This window comes from Borostomias antarcticus (genome assembly GCF_949987555.1).
Source record: "Borostomias antarcticus genome assembly, chromosome: 13".
Taxonomy (NCBI): domain Eukaryota; kingdom Metazoa; phylum Chordata; class Actinopteri; order Stomiiformes; family Stomiidae; genus Borostomias; species Borostomias antarcticus.
In genome coordinates, this window is record NC_140246.1 from 19,961,163 (window position 1) to 19,967,251 (window position 6,089).

Consider the following 6,089-nt stretch of genomic DNA (forward strand, 5'->3'; position numbering starts at 1 on the left):
CTAACTACTGCTCTCTCCACAGGGTCTGTCATATCTAACTACTGCTCTCTACACAGGGTCTGTCACATCTAGCGTATAGAACTGAAATTAAATTACAGCAAATGAAACCTACCGTATTAAACAATGTTTGTTTGGTTTAGATACTTGCTCACATAGGCAGTACTACAGTACTTTACATCTTAGAGGCCTGTTCCATGACCAGTACTATTCTGTTCTGTTCTGTTCTGTTCTGTTCTGTTCTGTTCTGTTCTGTTCTGTTCTGTTCTGTTCTATTATGTTCTATTCTGTTCTATTCTGTTCTTTTCTTTTCTTTTCTTTTCTGTTCTGTTCTGTTCTGTTCTGTTCATTTCTGTTCTGTTCTGTTGTATTCTATTCTAGTATTTCCTATTATTTTCTTCCCAGTCACCTTCCACCTCAGATTCTATTCATTCCTACTATATGTTCTGGGCTGTCTGCTCCAGTGCCGTTGGGGCCTAGCGCGTCCAGTCCTGCCAGTGAGGCCCATGTTCTGACTCTGATGTTCTGACTCTGATGTTCTGACTCATGTTCTGACTCATGTTCTGACTCAGCTGGGCCTTCTGTGGTGGCTTGGCGGGAAGTCACCAGTCAGATCTCTCTGTGATCCTGTGATCTCGGGGAAGGCTGTGCAATTACAGGATTAATAAGGCTCCGGGTTGCCAGGTAGTCGTTTTCTCAACCCCCTCTTCCTACTTCCCTTCAAAGCTTCCCCTTCCTTCACTTCAGGTCGCCCCGGGCGATGTGTGTCCTGAGAGGCTTCCAGGAGACCGGGGACTTTAACTTAGCGCTGACAGGAACCAGAACCGCCACCAACACAGATAAGAGAGGTTGAGTTTTGTTTTCAAATGGCCTGGTTTCAGGCCTGACAAGCATCTGAATTGCAGCGTCTGGGAGAAACAGACTTCAGAGACAAGCTTGACCAAACTGGAATGACTTCAATCAACACAAAGAAATCTTTGTGGGTTTTTTTTTCTTACAGGACGCCCTGCGAGCCAGATTTGAGCACAAAGGAGAGAAAAGCAATGAATAAAAGTGCAACAAGTGAGCGAAGCAACTCGTAAACTTAACAGCCTTTCTATCGGGGCCAGTAACTTTACACCAGTGAAATAAACCTGCTCACCCCCCTCCTGTAGCTGCTTACATGGAGACACAACAGCATACCAGAACGTGATTGGCTGGCATGCATGTCAGACACCCAGCACCCGTGGACACACAGATGAAACAAACCACCAACAGACTTCACAGTCAAAACAGCTCACAGTGACCAATCACGCCAGCTCACTTGACCAATCACAACAGCTCACTTGACCAATCACAACAGCTCACTTGACGAATCACAACAGCTCACTTGACCAATCACAACAGCTCACTTGGTGGAAATTCAACCAAATAACCAAATCAGAAGCAGTTAAACCTGGTATCCCTGGTTATCTCATGCTGGATAGGTTGGATGGAGTTTCTCCTCTTCATGTTTTTGACATGTAAGGTAAAAACCAGCATCAAGCTAGCCAGGGCAGTCTGCCCCAACACCCCCACCCCCCCTAGCCAGGGAACACTGCCCCAACAACCCCCCCTAGCCAGGGCACACTGCCCCAACACCCCCACCCCCCCTAGCCAGGGCACACTGCCCCAACAACCCCCCCTAGCCAGGGCACACTGCCCCAACACCCCCCCCCCCCCCCTAGCCAAGGCACACTGCCCCCCCCCTCCCTAGCCAGGGCACATTGCCCCAACACCTCCCCCCCCTAGCCAGGGCAGTCTGCGAGGCCCCCTACTGCACCATCTGGGACTGATTAGTTCTGTTCTCTCATCCTTAAGCCAAACCTGATGCAGGGAGTAAGACCTGGCAAGACATCTAGAATAGAGCATGCACACACACACACACACACACACACACACACACACACACACACACATAGAATCACACACGCACACGCACACACACACACACACACACACATACTGTAGGCTCAGATACGCACACACACATAGAATCAGACACACACACACATCAGACACACATACGCTCACTCACTCACTCTCTCACACACACACACACACACAAGCACACACAGACACGTAGAATCATACAAATACACACACAGTCACACACACACACACACACACGTACATAGAATCACACACATAAAATCAGACACACACACATGCTCTCTCACTCTCTCTATCTCTCTCTCTCTCTCACACACACACACACACACACACACGCACACACACACACACACACACACACAGACACATGTAGAATCATACAAATACACACACAGTCACACACACACACACATGAAATCATACATTCACATAATAACCCTTCTTAAATTAAAAAAAAACACGACTTTCATGACATGGATGAATTAAACATTTCTTTCCATTGTGATATTGTCCTTATCAGTTATTGTGAAAACAGCCAGTTCAAACACAATTCTCATTCTCAAACATCAAAAGGAAATCCACCGGCTCTATCTCCCATTGAAAAACCAACACCATCTCCACCCCGTTCATCTGTGATCACCCCTCCTAACCGCGCACTCCAAAATCCCACAACAGCCTAACCCTAACCCTCTCCACCAGCTCTCTCCACCCTCACCCTAACCCTAACCCTAACCCTCTCCACTTCCCCCCAGCCTCTGACCTCTCCCCCAGCCCAGCCCCTCTCCCCCCAGGTGTCCCGTCCCAGGCTGGTCTTACCTGTGCTCTTGGGAAAGTGCTGAGAGAGAGAGAGCAGAGCGGAGCAGAGCGGACGACGCGACGTGAACTCGTCTCCCAAAATCCAGTGGTGAGGCAGGACTCTGAGAGTCTGAGTGGCCGTGAGATAATTACACCGTGCGCACGTGCAGCCAAGACCAAGCAGGTGGGATCTGACACGACAAGGGGAGGAGAGACAGAGGGAGGGAGGAAGAGAGAGAGAGAGAGAGAGAGAGAGAGAGAAGGGAGAAGGAAGGCAGCAGGGAGGGGTCGGCAGCTGAGACCGGGGAGAGAACTTCCCCCAGAGCCCTGCAGCGGGAGCTGGAATGAAGGGGAAAAAAAGTGAAGTTATACAAAAGAGAGAAAGGGAGAGTGATGGAAAGAGACAGAGAGAGATGGAGAGAAAGAGAAAGAGAGAGAGAGGAAGAGAAAGAGAGAGAGTTAAGGAAATAAGCAGTGACTCGACTGGCAGGCTCTGCAATATCATCAGGTAATGATAGGTCCTCTGATGCTTAGTCCAAGTTGTTGTACAGTATACACACACACACACACACACACACATACACAGACACGCATGCATGTACTCACAAACTAAATCTACATAAAAGTCAGCATTAACATCAGAAAGCATTTCCTCAGCGTGGCTGTGTGTCGTCCTAACGCTCTGCAACCAGGAGGAGTTCATCTGGGAAGTCATCGGTTCTGTAGCTACTTCAGCAGCCATGTTGTCTGCTGTTGATCACGGGGGCTGGCAGTGGAGGGTTAGGATTTCTGACTTCTGACAGCTCTCTCTGTCTCTTTCTCCACCTCTTTCTCTGTCTCTCTTTCTCCATCTCTTTATGTCTCTCTTTCTCCATCTCTCTCTCTGTCTCTCTTTCTCCACCTCTTTCTCTGTCTCTCTTTCTCCATCTCTTTATGTCTCTCTTTCTCCATCTCTCTCTGTCTCTCTTTCTCCACCTCTTTCTCTGTCTCTCTTTCTCCATCTCTTTATGTCTCTCTTTCTCCATCTCTCTCTCTGTCTCTCTTTCTCCACCTCTTTCTCTGTCTCTCTTTCTCCATCCCTTTATGTCTCTCTTTCTCCATCTCTCTCTCTGTCTCTCTCTCACCCCCCCTCTCTCTGGTTTTCTCTCACATACAAGGTTTAGATCAAAAGGGAAACGAGATGAGATGAAGTTTCGACAAGATGCTCTCTCTCCTCCCCCTCTACCTCACTCCCTCTCCTCTCTAACTCACCCTTTTCTCTCTCTCTCTTCCCCCTCCTTACCTCACTCCCTCTCCTCTCTAACTCACCCTTTTCTCTCTCTCTCTTCCCCCTCCTTACCTCACTCCCTCTCCTCTCTAATTCACCCTTTTCTCTCTCTCTCCTCCCCCTCTACCTCACTCTCTCTCCTCTCTAACTCACCCTTTTCTCTCTCTCTTCCCCCTCCTTACCTCACTTCCTCTCCTCTCCTCTCTAACTCACCCTTTTCTCTCTCTCTTCTCCCCCTCTCTAACTTATTTCTTCTCTCTCTCCTCTCTCTCTTTCTCTCTCTCCCGGTCCTTCTCCTCCTGCCTGCATGGCTCAGATCAAGCAGATAAGGTTGATCTCGGAGCTGGAACACGATGTTCTGCCCGCACCTCCATCCTGAGTCCCAGACGAGGGCAGACGCCCGCACCTCCATCCTGAGTCCCAGACGAGGGCAGACGCCCGCACCTCCATCCTGAGTCCCAGACGAGGGCAGACCACCAACTGTACTGGACCCAGACAGGCTCCACATGTCACTTCCTGCTACCAGTCTCTCAATGATCCATAAGTGAATTTTAAATCTAACAACTGACCATTGATGTCACATCTGGGTTTGAATTGCTATGTTGAAATGTGAAATCACTAAGGTTAAAATATATGCTTTAGCGTTTGACATGACATTGGTGTCAAATGCAATACAGTCCATATATGAAATACATAACAGATGCATTGTATATATATTTTTAATGGTCACATCATGTATTTTACGTATGAACTAATCCACTATTAGGAGCCAGAACGGGTCGTTGAGGACATTGTTTTTCCAGGTTCTGGTCACAATGTCTGTTTCTTCTGTTATTTTTACAAGGAGATTTAAACTGAGTCCAGAGACAGATGGTGGAAGAGGGAGAGAAGGGTCAGGGGAGAGAGAGAGAGAGAGAGAGAGAGAGAGGGAGAGAGAGAGAGGGAGAGAGAGAGAGGGAGAGAGAGAGAGAGAGGGAGAGAGAGAGGGAGAGAGAGAGAGAGAGAGAGAGGGAGAGAGAGAGAGGGAGAGAGAGAGAGAGAGAGAGAGAGAGGGAGAGAGAGAGAGAGAGAGAGGGAGAGAGAAAGAGAGAGAGATGGAGAGAGAAAGGGAGAGATAGATAGAGAGGGAGAGATATATAGAGAGAGGGATGGAGTGAGAGATGGAGAGAGAGAGAGAGGGAGAGAGAGAGTGGTTGGGGGCCAGGGTATTACAGGCTTGAGGGCCACGAATACAAATAGTGAGATCATACCTGGCTATACTGCATAAGAGAGGGGGGAGGGGCGGAGAGAGAGGAGGAGAAGGGAAAGAGAGGTGAAGAGAGAGGTGAAGAGAGAGGGAGGGAGAGGTGGAGAGAGAGGTGGAGAGAGAGGTGAAGAGAGAGGGAAAGAGGTGAAGAGAGAGGGAAAGAGAGGTGGAGAGAGAGGTGGAGAGAGAGGTGAAGAGAGAGGTGAAGAGAGGTGGAGAGAGAGGTGGAGAGAGAGGTGAAGAGAGAGGGGAAAGAGAGGTGGAGAGAGAGGAGGAAAAGAGAGAGAAGTAGAGAGAGAGGGAGGGAGAGGTGGAGAGAGGAGGAGAAGGGAGAGAGGTGGAGAGAGAGGGAGAGGTAGAGAGAGAGGGAGAGAGAGGTGGAGAATGGAGGAGAAGGGAGTGAGGTGGAGAGAGAGGGAGAGGTAGAGAGAGAGGGAGAGAGAGGTGGAGAGAGGAGGAGAAGGGAGAGAGGTGGAGAGAGAGGTAGAGAGAGAGGGAGAGGGAGGTGGAGAGAGAGGAGGAGAAGGGAGAGAGAGGTGGAGAGAGAGGAGGAGAAGGGAGAGAGAGGTGGAGCGAGAGGGAAAGAGAGGTGGAGAGAGAGAGGGACAGAGAGGAGGAGGGTAAGGTAAATGTGCAGGGGGGTGTTGGGGGGTGTGGGGTAGTGAAAGAGAGGCAGACACATGGTGGAGGGTTGACCTGTAAAGCCAGAGTTCACGTGGGCTCCAGACTCTTCAGAGAAGCAGATGGATGATGGCGCTCCACCTTCCCTCAGTGAGACTGGGGTCAGACAGATCCTATCAGCCCTGCAGGATCCCTCTACTAAGCCCTTCAGAGCTGGGCTGGGCGGAACAGACCTGTCAAACCTTTCTCTGG

At 49.7% G+C, this 6,089-nt stretch overlaps 1 protein-coding gene across 1 annotated transcript in view; it reads right to left on the reverse strand.

Moving 5' to 3' along the window:
* Nucleotides 1-2,843, reverse strand: part of dcn (decorin) — a 31,673-nt gene extending 28,830 nt beyond the window's left edge. The window contains exon 1 of the mRNA XM_084448236.1: nucleotides 2,725-2,843. The gene's annotated coding sequence lies outside the window, so the exon portion shown is untranslated. The remainder of the gene's footprint in view (nucleotides 1-2,724) is intronic.
* Between the last annotated feature and the right edge of the window lie 3,246 nt (nucleotides 2,844-6,089).